Genomic DNA, 15,881 nt, shown 5'->3' with positions numbered 1-15,881 from the left:
TACCACTCTCCCTCTTATCACTGTGAAAACATCAGCCCCTTGAGACACAGATTGTGATGCTGGAAATGTATTGGAGGGACAGGGACTCCCTGTCCTTATCCTCTACTCCCTTATCATCAGTGTTCTGTGTTATTTTATGTACAGGAGCCCAGGTGGGACCACCAACCTCCAACGCTTTTTGTTTGTGGTGAACAGAGACCCTTGTGATACCCTTATGGTACCCATGGGTGGGGGTACAACCCTGTACCTCTAGTGTATGTTTTTGAGCACCTGTGTATTGCCCACAGAGCAGGGTATGGGCTGGTGGAAGCTTCATGCTGATATGACAGGAGCTCTGAGTAGCCTCCATTTTGGGATACCCAGGCCCTACCAATAGAATCAGTGGATTCCTGATAGAAGGCAATATGGCCCCTGGGGCCTCTTGGTTTCTATTGCCTGTTACCTTGTTTTCCCAAAGTCCTGGGAAGCTCCGACTCAGTCCCTTCCCCTGACTGGCTGTTCGGTGGAAGACCATATATGGACTTGTGGGGGAAATCCAGGCCAGGCTGGCTGGAGCTTTCCCAGTGACTGTATGTTATGGGTACACCATTGGGGTGGGACCTGTGTGAATAGAGTGTGTGACCAATATGAGTTCTATGTTATGGGTGTCTAGTTTCTGTGTGTGTGATACAATGAATGGGACAGCCCTGTCTGAAACTGACGTGAATGCAGTGTGGTGTGCTGAAAGGCTGGGTGCTTGCCCCAATTCACATTCCTTGTTATGGGTGTCTGGGTAGAAGTGAATGGCCTGAATGCCTGTGAGCCTGATTGGCTGTCTGCCTGCATGAATGCCCTTCTGTGTGATTGGCTGACTGAGCCTCGCTCAGCCAGAGTGAATGAGGGACAGATGTGTATATCTGGGGAACTCTCACTTCCCAATTTGTTCATCAACTGAAGTTGAAACTTGAAGCTGATCCTTGAAACCAAGCTGGAGGAGAAGATTGCTGCTGCATTTCCTTCAAAGTAATCCAGAAGCTGTCGAGTCTGTCGAGGATGGATCCAAGAGAGGACCTGGCTAGGAGACCTCTCCCCGAACTACAAGGGACCATCGTGCAAAAACTGCTGCCCTTCATCAAAGCATACTGGAAGCCAGTTCTGTGAGTCTGAGGTCCAGAGAAGGGGTCCGCCGAGAATCCTGAAGAGTGCGCCGGGACATCGAAGGTCGTTGAAGTCCATTGTCGTCTACCGAGGTGTGAAGATTTTTGTGACCGCTGGACGCCAAGTCAAATTGTGTCGCCCAGAAGAGGAGACACCTTGACGCTGTGCTGCTTGACGCCCAAAGCCGAGAAATCTCCACTTGCCTAAGAACTTTGGATAGAGGGCTCGCTTGCCATCACCGTTCACCACTTTATCCCACTGGTGAAAGCGGAGGTTGTCGGCAGCTGAGGAAAGTCCGCTGGTGGGTTTCCCACCACCAGAAACCGACAAAGAAGTCCTGAGGACACTGACAGAGTGATGATGCGAGGTGCAGCTCGTGGTCGAGTCCTGATTGCCGAAGCTATCCCCAGGTACATGCTGCGGCTGCAGCACTGACAGGCCAGAGGACCACTGTCAGTGACTCACGACATCCGCCGACCATGACGCCTGACATCCAACGGCCGCTGCCGGGCCTGCATCCATCCCCACCAAAGGTCTTTCAAGTCCACTGAGTCTTATTTGCGGCACTGAACACTTTGCATTGAGGTCTACTGCACGCCTCATCTTCCCAGGACTTCCACCATCGAGGAAACGATCGATCATCGAAGAGCACAGTGAAGGTCGAAGCTGCTCTATCACTGCAAGCGTTCAACTTTTCCTCAAGGTTCTCCACGCCCAGTGGCTCCTTCTTCAACAGGAGTCCATCCTCGAAAGATACCGTTGAAGAAACTCTTCCACTTCAGGTACATTGGGGTGGTTGAACTTTTTAACCAAGAAGCAAGGATTATTGCGCATTTATGGACTGGGCTTGTTAATTCTTTTATTACAGGTTGCCTAGGTTGGGGGGGGTCCTCATTCAGAATTGTCCATCAATATCCAAAGAAAGCATTCTGCCATTGCTTAACCTTAGCCTGCCTTCCTTCCTTATTATCTATGCTGGTACACCTTACTGAGTGATTTGTATGCTGTATTGTAACTGCCACCAGTTGATGCATTTCAGGGAATCTAAAGTCTAAGTGTGGTACCACAAAGAATTGTATAATTTGTCATTATAGTATTACCAGAGTACAAAGTGTGTTACAGAATTATGTATATATAGCTGTGCCTTATTTCTATATTAAGAACTGTGTTAGCACATAACCTAGTGTGTGGACATTCCTTTGTAGGGATTTGAGGACTCACTGCACCTAAGAACCAGCCTGCAACACCTCCCGAGAGCTTAAGCCTTGGTTGCTCGTCCATAGCTACCATATAGAGAAACCTGGCTGGGGTGCTCTGTGACTCTACCCTGCTATATAGAGGGCAGAAGTACAGATACCACCCTCCAGACTTTTAAATAGATGCAAAGAAAATGGAAGACCTACTACAGGCCCTAGTCGAAGGACAACTAAATATCAGCCATCAACACCAGGCTCAGAATCCCCTTATGCTGTTAACCACTTGTTACACTCACTAGGGGGAAGTCGGAAGGGGGAGACAGGGATTACTTGGCCCAGGGAACCAGATTGGGAGAGCCAATGGAAGGATGAAGGGGAATTTAAAAAAGGGCACAGGAAACAGGAAGTTGTGGGTTGGTCGGGCAAGGTCAGAGGAGGTGGACCAAGCAAGAGTGCAGAAAGAGGAAGGATAGTGTAGAGGAGTGTGGAGGCCGTTTATAGACTAGGCAAGTTATTGGCTGTTGAGAGTAAGTGGTACTGTGGTGTGAGTGTACATGTAAGGTTTGTGAATGAAAGGAGTAATAGGACAGTAGGGAGTGAATGAAAGGGAGACTGGAAGAGTGAAAGCAGGGTGACTGAGGAGAAGGTGGGGTGGAGTAGCAGTAGTGTAGGAGTAGTAGTAGTGTGATGGTGGGAGTAGTAGTGGTATGGAGGCAGAGTAGTGATTGTGCAGCAGAGGGAGATTAGTAGTACAGAGAGGGGTGTAGTAAGAGTTTCGAGAAAGGAGTGGCAGTAGTGAGGAGTTAGGGGAGGAGCACAAGTAGAGGAGTTGGTGAGAGAGATGCAAGGAGTACGATCAGAGGGCAGAGGTACAGTAGAATGAGAGGAACATCAGAGGAAGAAAAGAAGTGGCAGGGATCATGCAGTAAGATGGTGGGTGGAGTAGGAGGGAGGAGAGTAGGAGAAGACAAGGGCGAGTAATAGATGGGTGTGGAAGATCAGGCAAGTGCCCATCATGACTGAGAGGCACTATCCATCCAGGGTCCCTGATGGGCATCACCTAGATTGTTCCAAGAGGACGTCTAGGTAGACAAGGCGTTTGCCTTTAGACTGTCACCATTCAAGAGAGAACTTTTACATAGTAGGAGTTACCGATCACTAGTACCAGTCCGGGGTCAGGGAAATCCTGGGTTAGCGTGAGACTGCCCATTCCTAGCTTAGAGAGAGAGGGACGGCCACTGGGCCCTTTTCTGAATTGAAAATAAAAACCCTTGAACCTCATCTGGGTGTTGGTGGGCTATTGAGGCCACATGCTGCACCTTCCAATGCCCAGGCTGCACCATCCAACACAATGTCCCAGAAGACCCAATTGTTACCAGGCTTTGTCCTACTCCAAAAGGTGCAGTCCACCCAAACTGCTAGGTCACATCGCTTATGCACTGGGCCACAAGTAACTCCTTACATGTTCGGGCTTTAAGGGGGGGGGTACCAAGGCTGATTTGTATATGGTCTTTCCCCTTCTGTAATGGCATTGCAGACTCAAAAATGATGGTCTGGTGGTTTTCCATAGCAATTCCAGCAGTTATGATTCATTAAAAACCATCCAGCCATCACCCTTCAGTTTTGCCTACAGTCCCCCCTAGTGGGACGGATATGCCCAGACATGGGTCCATAGATTGCTGTGCGTCGAGCCTGAGCTGCACATCGCTGATGATGCCCAATGAGGTTGAATCATGTCTTGGGTTGCTTGAGATGCAGAAGAGATGCGACCTAGCAGTTTAGGCTGGCCTTTTTGGGGTGGGACAACCCTTATGTGTATTCCACTTTTAGGAATGTTGAATCTGGCTGTTTTGCATTGCTGCTGCGTTAAAAAATAAGGTCTTTCTCCCTCTTTTTAGGAAAGTTGAATCTGGGTGTTTTGCATTGTAGTAACTGGTACTGCTTCCTGTGTCTCCTAAGGCTCTCTCCCACTCTCCTGACCCCCCTCATTGTACTGCTTAGTGTACCTATCCACTTCTCTGTGTGTTCCCTACTGTATGCCGCCCTCCCCCCTCTGTGCATCATGTGCTGTGCAGCCCGCTGCTCTTTTCTCTCCCTTCTCCTCCCATTTCCTCCTCACACCCTCTACGGTGCTTTCCATCTCCACTATCTTCTCTAACTTCTGCTCTATCTCGTATCCCTCTCACTAAGTCAGGAAGGAAGATGTTCAAGGGGGACATCCTGGTCTCCAACCCAGGCCTCCCTATCGCTGATACCTATATCAGTGCTTCCTCCAGACAGACTCTTGGCGTCATCCTCTTTGTCATTCCCTTGCCAGACCTATGGACCCCTCATATGGTCTCAGTTTTCTCTCCTTTTTCCTCCTCTCCCATTAAGGGTGGCACTCAGTGGGAGGTCCTCTTGGCCTCCTTCCACTCCTACAAGACCATGCTGAAAGTCTATCTGAATGGCACCGTCTTGGCCCAGGGCCCTCAGCACAATCTCCTCCTTTTCGATAGGCGTCTCCCACGTCTTATCAACTTCCTTCCTTCTCCTGCCATTCTACCAGCTCCTCTCTGGCTCCTCTGCCACCCCCTTCTTCCGTCACTTCTCTGGCACACTCCTCTTCCTCTCTGGCTACCTTGCCACCTCCTTCTACCTCCACTGCCCACTCTCGGGCCCCCATACCCTCTTCGCAGGGCGTACTTTAAGAATGTACTCCTCCACGGAAGTCTTTCAAATGTGGCAACCTGCTCCACGTCGCTACTCTCAACTCTCACTCTGAAACCCTTCTCTGACATCTGCCACCTCATTGAAGAACTTGACCTGGATGTCGTGGCTCTCACTGAGACATGGTTCATGGCCAGCTCTAAAATAAACAAAGGAGGGATAAAGTTGCTAAAAAGTTGTTGAGAAAGGGTTGTGCACAGACAATATTTTGTAACACGAACTAATGAGTGGGGCTAAATACCCTAACAATTACTTAATTCAGTGGAGCATATATAATGCCCCTGAATGTTTCGAACTGTCTCCCGAAAGAAAGGGTAGGGGGGCAGACTGAGCTGGTTAGGTTCTGTCCTATCTCTTGATAAGTTGATTGGATGCTGCGTGTTAGGTAGATCTTGAACATAGATCTCAGGCTTTTTTGTGTAGAAGAGGGGATAGAGACAGTGTCTATCTATCCGTACCTATCTGGGGACCTACCCCTCGATAGCACTGGTGTGCTGCCTATCTAAAAGTGGATAGAATAAGGAAAAGGAAGCCTCGATGTTCTAGTTCTATTTGTATTTATTCAGCATCAATCTAGTTGTTGATTCATTGTTTGCAAAATTAATTTCTTCATACAGGACAGAAACACAGCGTAGGTGCTTGCTAATGTAAAATTATGAAAAACTATATGGGATAGTGCTCAGACAATATTGTGGCAATCATTACTTTATTGGCCGATACTGTGTGTGAACAGGTCCCCTTAGAAAATAGTGTACTTCTGTAGATAGCTGAAAGGCTACTATGAAGACTAGTGTCGGGGGTCTGTGTGTTCCAATTACTAGAACTGCCCCTAATTTGATCCGGGATTTGCAGCAGGGACTTTCCCACTGTCTTCCAGTGTTTGTCGTTGGGTTTTGGTGGATTATCTAATTCTTTCCACCTTCTTCAGGACTGTCTTCGTGCAAGGAGTATAGCAATTGTCTGCAATCGGGTATGGCACTTTATATGGGTCACACTTAGACGTATCCAACAGGCAATAGTCAAATTGGAATAATCTCACCTTTCGTTTGCCTATGGAGATATTCGACCTGCCCCTGCAAAGGTTAAGCAGGGACAATGTCACTACTATGTCAAGTTGTTTATTGATTGCTTATTTAGTGAATTGTGGAACATGCACACATTTTTTTAGCAAGAATACTCACAGGTCAATTGTCTAACTTGAGTAGGCTCAAATTGATGGCACGCAAGGTTCGCGCTCTGTACTTCCTGCGGGAGAGTCAAGGGGAGAGGAAAAGAAGTGTGACATTATCATACTGTGTCTGTGATAATGTCTATGGATACATGCTAGCACACTCTTAATTGATTCAGAAGTCCCTGGATCATGGAACTCTGTTACTGTTTTGTCTTTCGTTATTCTGCTTTTGAAATCACTGCTCTCAAAATGCAGATCGATCCTATGTTTTTACATCTTGAGCGTAGGAAAGGAGCTGGCAGGCCCCGATTATCACTATGCTGAGTTTTCCTAACTGTTGTTTACAAAAACCCAACTCATATATCCTGTGCTTGTGGCACGAATTGTTTTTTGCAGTGCTCATATTTAAGCACACCATTTAAACGTGCATAGTGTGTCACTCGTATTTCACAATATAGCTGTGTCGGGAAAGCTGATCTCGTGCAGACTCACTAAGTAAGGTTACGCGATATCATGCAACCAAGGATGTGAGTGAGATAATAAGCTTACCCGTAACTGCATAGACGTGGACTCTACTATACTCTGCTCCAGTGGGCACTGTGAAAACCTCTCTTTGTGTGACCGGCGCACTTAAATGTGAGTTTATTTGCTGTTGCTATGGGCAACGCATCTTGCACGTACCAAGGTGTCCTGAGCGCCATCTTGGAATGGCCTCAATGTGCGTGTATCATCTAATAGCTGTGTTTTAAAACTACTCAAAGATTATACAATTGATCGGTTTAAACATGCAACGCCATGTGTGTTTTAAGGTTTTAATTATGAGACATGGTTCCTGTGGTGATTTCTTTAGTCATGCCTTCAATGTAACATTGGCAATCATACTTTGGCAGTTGGGGGTGGGGGGGTTTATATGCCCCCTTCGTGTCAATGTACATCATGGTTATTATACAAAATATTACTGGGGTAGGATGTAAAGGGTGGATATTCCCCTAGTCTGTTATGTTAGTCCTCGCTGCTGCAAACGCTTGGGATCCATGAAGGGACTCTCAGGTCGACCTGCATTGTGCTCCTTGGTGGATGCCACCTAGCGACTATGGGTTGCAAACGTGGTGCCCTGTATATATATATATATATATGTGTATCTATATCTAATGTGGGCCTTTCAGGAAACTGGTTGTGCTTGCTGTTATCCTGTAGTGCCTTGTAGGACCACTAAAGTGTGGTCAGAGGTTGCCAATTGATAGGTTCATCAAGGCCAATGTGATCAGTTTTGAGTCTGAATATCCAACAATGTTCCCTTTTAAGTAAGAGGGCAGCTTTGTCACGAGTTTTGATACTCTTGTCCCTGAAGGCTACAAGATCCTCTCTGAACCCATAACCAACCGGCCTGGAGGTGGAGCAGCTCTGATCTTTCCAGAGTGGATCCCTGGTTCTGTCATTCGTACGCCGGCCTACTGCTCCTTTGAGTGCCTGGTCTGCAGACTCTCTATCTCTCCTGGCCTCTCTCTGACTGGGGACACCATCTACAGGCTACCTTGCCAGGTCATCCTCTTCCTCTGAGTGGGCTGACCTCTCTTCTTCTCTCCTTTCCTCTACCTTTCAACTTCTCCTCTGAGGCCTCAACATCCATCTGGATGCTTCATCTGGGCCACAACATGTGCAACACTCTCTCCCTCTCCATTCTACCCTCTGGCCTGATGCACTCTGCCGGACACCATGGATGTTCTCATCTCCTCAGATATCCCCCTTTCAAACCCTCTCACCACTCCTCTCTCTTGAACTGACCACTTTATGCTCTCCTCTCACCTGAAGCTCTCTGTCCCCAGGCGAAGCCGACCCCAGCACTGCCACCTACCTTCTCGGTCATTCGGCCCATGAAGCATGTGTCAGTGGAGGCCTTTGCAGCTACTTTCTCTTCTCCCCCTACACATTAAGGGTTGAGGATGATTTTGGTCCTCCTCTTATTAGATTCTGAAGGACTCTGTGGTGAAACATTTTTGCTAAAATACTTTTTTTACTATAGGTTCTTGTTACTTTATCAGGATTAATAGGAGTACTAGTAGCCGATTTTTTGTGAAGACTTTTGTGTTGCGTGCCACATTTTGTTGGAGGAGGAAAAGTTTTGGTAGTTGAAGCTTCATTTGTTTTGCTAAACGACTGTATTAGCTGTTTTGTTCCAACGTTCTCTACAAACTCTGTTACAGATGGATGCTTAGGTTGGACACTTTTATTTCTATTTGCTCTACTACTGCGTTCCTTTCTACGGACTTGATTTTTGGTAGGCATTCTTTGGGGTCTGTTAATAAAAAAGAAGGCATGGTTTGGTCTGTTGTACAATGTATGTGTGCTGTGTGCATGAGTTTGATGGGGAAGCTCTTTGTGGTGGTGTGTGAATATGCATGGCCTCTTACAATGATTTGGGAAGGCTATTTTTCTGTTTGCATACTACTACAATGTGTTTCAAATGAGAGTACTAAGTTGGATAGTGGTGAGAAGAAGCATTAATAGTGAACGTAATGGCGTAAAATAGAAACAGTTACTTGTTTTCTAGTACTAAAATTCTAAGGGTTCTGTATGTTATTTGAGTTCCAAACACACAGGGATTTGTGCCCCATTCTGCCTGTTATTCTTTGTTTAATAAATGGTAATTTGTGGGTAGAATGGTTCACAAATCACTGTTTGATTTGGTGCGCAAATTAAATACATAACCCACACAGTCTGTTTGAGGAATAGTTAGAATATAAAGGTCGTACTGTACTTACTTTTTTTTGCAGAATGACCAGGTTTCTTTGGATATGTCGTTTGCAGTGTAGATGCTGTTGATTTTCAGGAGAGTAGACTTCACTGCGATTGTAAAATGAAGACGTACGTAACTTTGTGTGTTTAAAGCAGTGATGTTACTGTATACGTTAATTTTGCATCTTTCGTCGGAGTATTCGCCTTTGATATTTCAACACCGTGCATGTGTGTATTTCACTTTACTATGTGCTGCCTTTGTATGTTATTTGCAGTATGTCAGTTGGACGTGCTTTAGAAATGAGTACAATTTTTAGGTTATGAAAATGCCTTGTTTCTTTTAAGCTGTTATCTATAGCAGAGAGGTTTGTAAGCGATACGTCATTATAGTAAATGGAAACGATTTCTGTACTTTCATATTATAAGTACGATTTTGAAAAACCGAGAGACCCTCAGAGGGAGATGTCACAACAGCAATCGGGAACGTTTAATTTTTCTAATATGATCGCATTGGAAGTAGCATTTATGTAGGTGGTACACAGTAAAATATTGTGCCATTTTCTAATGTAAAATCTAGTTTCGCACTAACTTATGTATAGGTTATGCGAGTGACAGTAAGAAGTAGTGCGGTTTGTCAATGAGAAATCGGACATCTTGCACTTAAAGGGGGAGCGTTGGTATGTATTGGCTATGCAGATTTAGTGGCATTAATTTGTTTAAATGAAATCATAAGGGTTGCACATGTGTTCTGAATAAAATATGCATACCTGTACTTTGTACGCATGCATGTGGGTATACATGGAGCTGTACCTAGAAATCCGTGACACTTGCACAGTAGTTTTTGAAGTAGGTGCTTTGCAATGATATGCAACTTGTATTCCGAGTGATCAATAGCACATTTGAAGTGCAAAATTTTGATGACGGAGTTAGATGTAGGGATGTTTAATGTAATTGGTGGAAGGTTGTGTGACTGCTTAGCTGTGTCCAATGAGGAAAGGGATTTGCGAGTGATGTGGAAAGGGTAGAAGGACTGGCTAAGAGATACGTGCCGCACGTACACAACGCTTGTCCATGGGTAGGGCGTGTCACATATGGGTTTCTACAGCAAATCCAGCATGGAAAGGGGACTGTGGGCATCAGCCAATCAGATGTTGACATTGTTCTTTTGTGTCGAAAGACGGTGTGTATACTGAAGATGGCAGAGGTGCAGAGGGTTAGGTTTTTGGTCCTTGGAGATATTTTTGTGTACGGTTTACAGCACTATGCCGAAAGTCGGCATGTGGCACATCATTTTGATGTGAGAGGAGTGGAGGTCGTGTGGAGCGCTGAGAATGATCGCAATGTTTCGGCAATTCTGCAAGTTTGCACCGAGATGCGCACAATGACCACTCCTCATGTGGTACTTTTGCACTATGGTGCTTGCCATTTGGGCTACGTTAGTTCACGTACTTTGTTGAAACATTTGGAACAGTTGGTTCAAGCAGCGATGAACATCTTTCCAACTGCGAATATAATTTTTTCTGGGTTACTCCCTAGAGGAAAATGGGACAACAGTTCTGTTTTCTGTCCTGATCAAAGTATTGGGAGGTGTAACATCAATCGCGGCATGCCTGTTTTTATGTTACGCACTGGTATGTTTTTCTGCAGCCACAAGAACATTGTTCCCAGTAATGCAGCTTATTTTGAAGCAGATGGTGTTGTGTTATCTTCTTTGGGAAATGCCATGTTCTTTTGGAATGTGAGGCTTACTTTGGAGAAGGTTCTGTAATGGTTGTAGGAGTAAAGAAAGAACAAATAATATTTAAAAAAAACAAAATAACAAGTGTCTGTAAGGCATCTGCCCAAAAAACAAAAAACGGCTCTTTTCAGAGCCCACCTTAAGGGGGAAAAGGGGAATAATATTTAAATGTACAGTCGTCACGCTCTGATCTTGTACGTGTCCGCAAACATGGTGGTAGTTTGTAGGCGGCGTATATTACCAGCGGGGATTCTGGGGTGGAGACGCATGCAAATGAGAATGTGCGAAGATAGGGTTTGGTCAGTAAAGGTCAGTGGGTGTGTTCTGTACGGAGAAATTTAGTGAGAACCTCTTTTCCCTGGCAGGAGACCAGACAGCCATGGCCCTGTGTGCTCGAAAACAGATTGTCTGGGTTTTGGGAGACTCATGGATATATTGGTTGAAGGTGCATGCAGAAAGTTGCGGTCTATCTGCAGATCTTGGATTTCCTCATGTGGAAGTGCACTGGCATTGCGTGCGTGGAATGAGGTGGCTGCACTTGGTACCTCTCTGTGCTACTTTACAGACAGAGCGTCATCCTGATATACTTATCATTCATTGCGGAGGAAACAGTTTAGGCCATGTCTCTGGAATTTCTTTGCAATTTGCAATGAAGGAAGGACTTGCGAAGGTCATGGACATGTTTCCAAATTGCGAAATACTTTTTTCCCGTATTGCACAAAGACAAAAGTGGCGGCGTTTTTATGCATTTGGTCCACAAATGGAGAAAGTGAGGTGCAATGTGAATAAGGCTGTTTGTGCCTCTCTAAGAGATGTTGGCATGTCCTTTTTCTACAATGAAAACATTTTGTTTCGCAGCTCCTTCATTTTTCACAGAGATGGAGTCCATCTCACGTACACTGCCAACCAGATTTTTCTTCGCAATGTACAACATGCATTGCAACTTTTTTTAGAATCATAGTCACCTATTTAGCTATCCATTTTTTCAAACCTACAGTTTTTAAAGCACACACAACACCACCGAAAGGCTCTTTTCAGAGCCACCATTTACTCCCAGAGAAAAGTCCATCGGTTTTGATTTGCTTGCACCCTCCATTTTTGTGTGTCCTACGACTGTCCACTGACTTTTCAAAAAATAGGCGGGGGCCTACGACGGTCACTTGATAGTTTTATTGTTAAACTGAGAAAGGCTGCTCTGAAAATAGCCTTTTTTGTAATTTTTGTTATTTTCCAGTTTACTACTTTTAAGGACACGACACACTAGGAGAGGAGGGTAAAGGAGGGTAAGGAAGGGACACCAACCACGGGGATAAGAAGGGCCAGGTGGAGAGAGAAAGATATAGGGTGGGCTTTACTTAGGTAGGGAGCAGTCCTTCTGATGCTCAGTGACTGTAGCCTCAAAAGCACTTCGAAGACATTCCCCCTTGCAGAGTACTGTATCACAGTACACACACAATATTGTGCCTCTCAATAGGTGAGGGTCAACAGCATCGCGAATGGCTTGTGAGGCAGCTGGAGGGATGCGCTCCTGTCATGATGCCTACCTCCAAGGAGCCGAGTCCGACCCAGCAACCCCAGAGGCAGGCATCATTCCCCCCAGGGAAGTGCCAGCGGGCCCAAGCTGGGGCCCTTTGGACACAGTCCTGGCGCCTTAGGCGCCAGGCTCATGTTGGACCCCTGTCCTGGCGCCTTAGGCACCAGGCTCATAAAGCTAGACATGTGTTCAAGTGTTTCAATGTGCACTTACCTGATGCAGACCATGCTGCTACATCCAGGCCCTCTTGAGGCCTGAATGGAACTACTTTACCTGTGGGACTACTTTCCACCTGGGTGTGGTCGGGGAAGGATACATACCTGATCGGTGGAAGGATACATACCTGGAACTTCTTCCAAAGCTATTTAAACCACACCCGATCAGCAACTCTTGCTTCGCGTTGTTCTGCTCCTCGCAGCTGGACGCTCACCGTGTCAGCTCCTGCATCTGGACTTCAGCCACGCCTGTCAGCATCCTGGGTCACCTGCAAAGGGAGATAAGAGAGAATTGGAGAGAAAGAAGACCTTACCTGCTAAAGCTGTACCACGGAGACATTACACCGACGATCCTGAAAGGTAGGACATCATTTTTAAAAGCATTTCGTTTCGATCGCTGCAGCGCTGCATTTCACTCACCTTTCCTGGGCACCTCCATCTTCAGCTGCGATCATCTGGATCCGCAGCCACTTCCCAGTGCCTAGAGAGAAAAAGACAAGAACACAAGGTGAGAGAAGGAAGGGAATAGGAAAAGCTCAGTTTCCTTCTAAGACTTACCAGTTGGGTCATTCCCATTTCATTTCGGGTCCTGCCGCTTCCTGGCATTCCGGACCCCGGCCCCTAAGGGGAAAAAGACATAAGCGTTAGCGCTTGCTGCAATAAGACTATGAACATTATTATTAAGCTTGAACTTTTGAACTTGCAACAGAACTCTTAGAGCGCCTTACTTGAATAGTCAAGCTTATTTGAACTTCCATCAAACCTCAATCCAGTGAAGTAACTGGGTTTCAACGCGCCCCTGCATCAGAAGCAGGATGGAGAACTCATCCTTCCAGACCCTAAGGTGAGACTTCACGGGGAATCGTGCAAGGGTATCGTGGAGGGTTGGAAGGAAGTGGGAGGCTTGAGCATTATTCCGTCAGTAGGTAATACTCCCTTTTCACGCACAGGGGAATATTCCTACGAGCCAGAGAAGCCAGAGTAGAGGGGCCCTACCTGTCCATCTTCAGAGTCCTGCGCTTCACCATTGAAGAAGCATCAGCACTCGAAGCCAGACCTGCGGCTCCGTGGGAATCAGGTGAGCGTGACAGCTCCCCCACAGTAGTGTCTCTTTTGGTGAGAGGATCGGAGACAGAGGATGCTGTGGAGGAACTCAACCTACTACGTTCTTCGCATGGTACCACCTTGCGAATGTCCGCACTATGGAACAAAGTTAGCTGTCGCTTCTTGGTTGTCGTACCAAAGCTGTACGCACCAGGTCTCCCACGACTCAGCACCAACTGGCACTGGTTACACCAGACCAGGTTCACACATGCTTTCGGTACGTTCCCAAAAACGGAAAACAACCGCCACACCCACGACTCCGGCTGAGTGTTTGTACTGCGGAGTTCCTGCACCTCATTCTCTTCTTCCTCTTCTTCCACGATCTCTACATCCTCACCCGTACATCCCTCTGCAGGCCCTTGGGGAGGTGGTGGCGGTGAAGGGTTTGGGGGTGGTGCTGAGGCTAATGAAGCAACAGTAGCCACGGATGCCATAAGGATTAGTTGGCTAATGGTCGCTATAGCAGTAAAGGCAGCACAACTCTAACTGCTATAGCCAGTAGCACAATGAAGATGAGCTCGGGGGTGTGGCCATTTATAGGGGCCGAGGGGTGCGGCTCGTGACCATATTGATCACTCAAAAGCGCTGAAAAAATTATAAACGACACGTTTACAGGTACAGCTATTGTATGGGACATGTCAAATGGTGATTTTATACTGAAAATTAATTTCCCATGTATGTATAAGTTATTTTGCAATGTTGCGGAAGCGGACAAAGTGGTCAAATTAGTCCACATGCTCAGCGTGGGTGCGGTCACATGATGAAGTCCTGAACACATCCGCGAGGGAAATGCGTGCCGCTGGACAGCAAATGCAGACTAACAAACGTGCGCATGTGCGCAAATATTCTACGGACAGTGTTCGGGTCCTGCAACTAATTAAAAGTGTGACACAAGTGAGACGGCCAGTTAGGGAGAGGTGCGATGTTCGCAGTACTTATGGGTGTACTGCGCATGTGCGTACTTGATCTGATGACTGTACGTACAGGTCCAGTGTCCTTAGGACACCTCCATTTTGTTTGACGACGAACATGCCGACCACCGCGCCTGTTCTACGGACGGTTCCATCTTGGCTGCGGACGATATGGACAGGTATAGTGTCCTTAGGACACTCCCATTTTGCTCATTTATAGACATCCCGGACACCTGGTGTGTTCTACGAACATGTTTTATCTCGTTTGTGAGCGGTACGGAGAGGTATTATGCTGTTAGCAAGCCCATTTTGTTCATTTACGCACAACTTGCACAGATGGTGCATTCTAACATCAGTTCCATCTTGGTTGGCATTGGTACGGGTAGGTGTATTGCTGCTAGAACAACCATATTCGAAGGGATTGTGTCCTCCGACGTATTCCTTATCTTAGATAGAAATCCTTCAGCTTTGCTGGCCTCGGAAAATTTTTTCGCCAGAGGGCGCTGCGCGTCGATGAACGCCGAGTCGATGACCCTCGACGGCCTCCGTGCCGACGTCGACGTCATCCTGCCTATAAAGGCCGCGCGCAGCGTCCGTTGCTCAGTTCCGTTTTTCCGCGCTTCGTTGTGCCTCGGAACACCGTTGCTCAGTTCTCGTCAGATAACGTATATAATATTTAACCTCGATATCGATGGCATCCTCCTCCGACCCGACGACCCCTCGGTCCGGTTTCAAAAAGTGCCGAGACTGCGGGAAGAAAATGTCGTTGACGGACCCTCACAGGGTCTGTTTGTGGTGTCTGGGAATCACGCACCAGAGTTCGGAGTGTGAGGAATGCCTTTCCATGACGGCGAAAGCCTTGAAGGAGCGTAGGGGGAAGCTCGAGAGAGGTAGGTCAACTTTAACTTCCTCGAAAGCTTCTTCGGTAGAGTCGAGACGTTCGTCTCCTCACCATAAAAAACACTCTCGATCTAGATCACGAAGTGGCTCCCACCACTCGTCGACATCGAGACACTCGAAGAAGAGACGTAGGAGATCCCCTTCGTCATCTTCGTCGAGTTCTCCTGAGAGAGTTCATTGCCCCACAAAACGCAGCTCGCAAGCTGAGTGGGAGGAATTCAGGAAAAAGATGCTAAGCGTCTTCGAGAAAGCGGCCTCGTCCCCCTCGAAGACAGCTGAGGGTGATACCCCGGGTAAAAAACCCAAAAAATCTAAACGCCGCGAGTCGCAGTACCCGGCGGAAAAGTCAACCCGAAAGCGCCTCGAGCCATCGGGAGATAAAGCATCATCGACGCCATCGTCGAAAACTCCTTCGAAACAGAGGTCGGCGCCATCGACGCCGTTGTCGAAGGATTCATCGGCGCATCAGTCGATCGAGTCGACGCCGACGTCGACGCCGATATCGACGCCGGTGAAGGAAAGAACCACGG

The sequence above is a fragment of the Ambystoma mexicanum genome, chromosome 9 (genome assembly GCF_040938575.1).
Source record: "Ambystoma mexicanum isolate Mex_15411 chromosome 9, UKY_AmexF1_1, whole genome shotgun sequence".
Classification (NCBI taxonomy): Eukaryota; Metazoa; Chordata; class Amphibia; order Caudata; family Ambystomatidae; genus Ambystoma; species Ambystoma mexicanum.
This window is presented reverse-complemented; position numbering follows the sequence as displayed.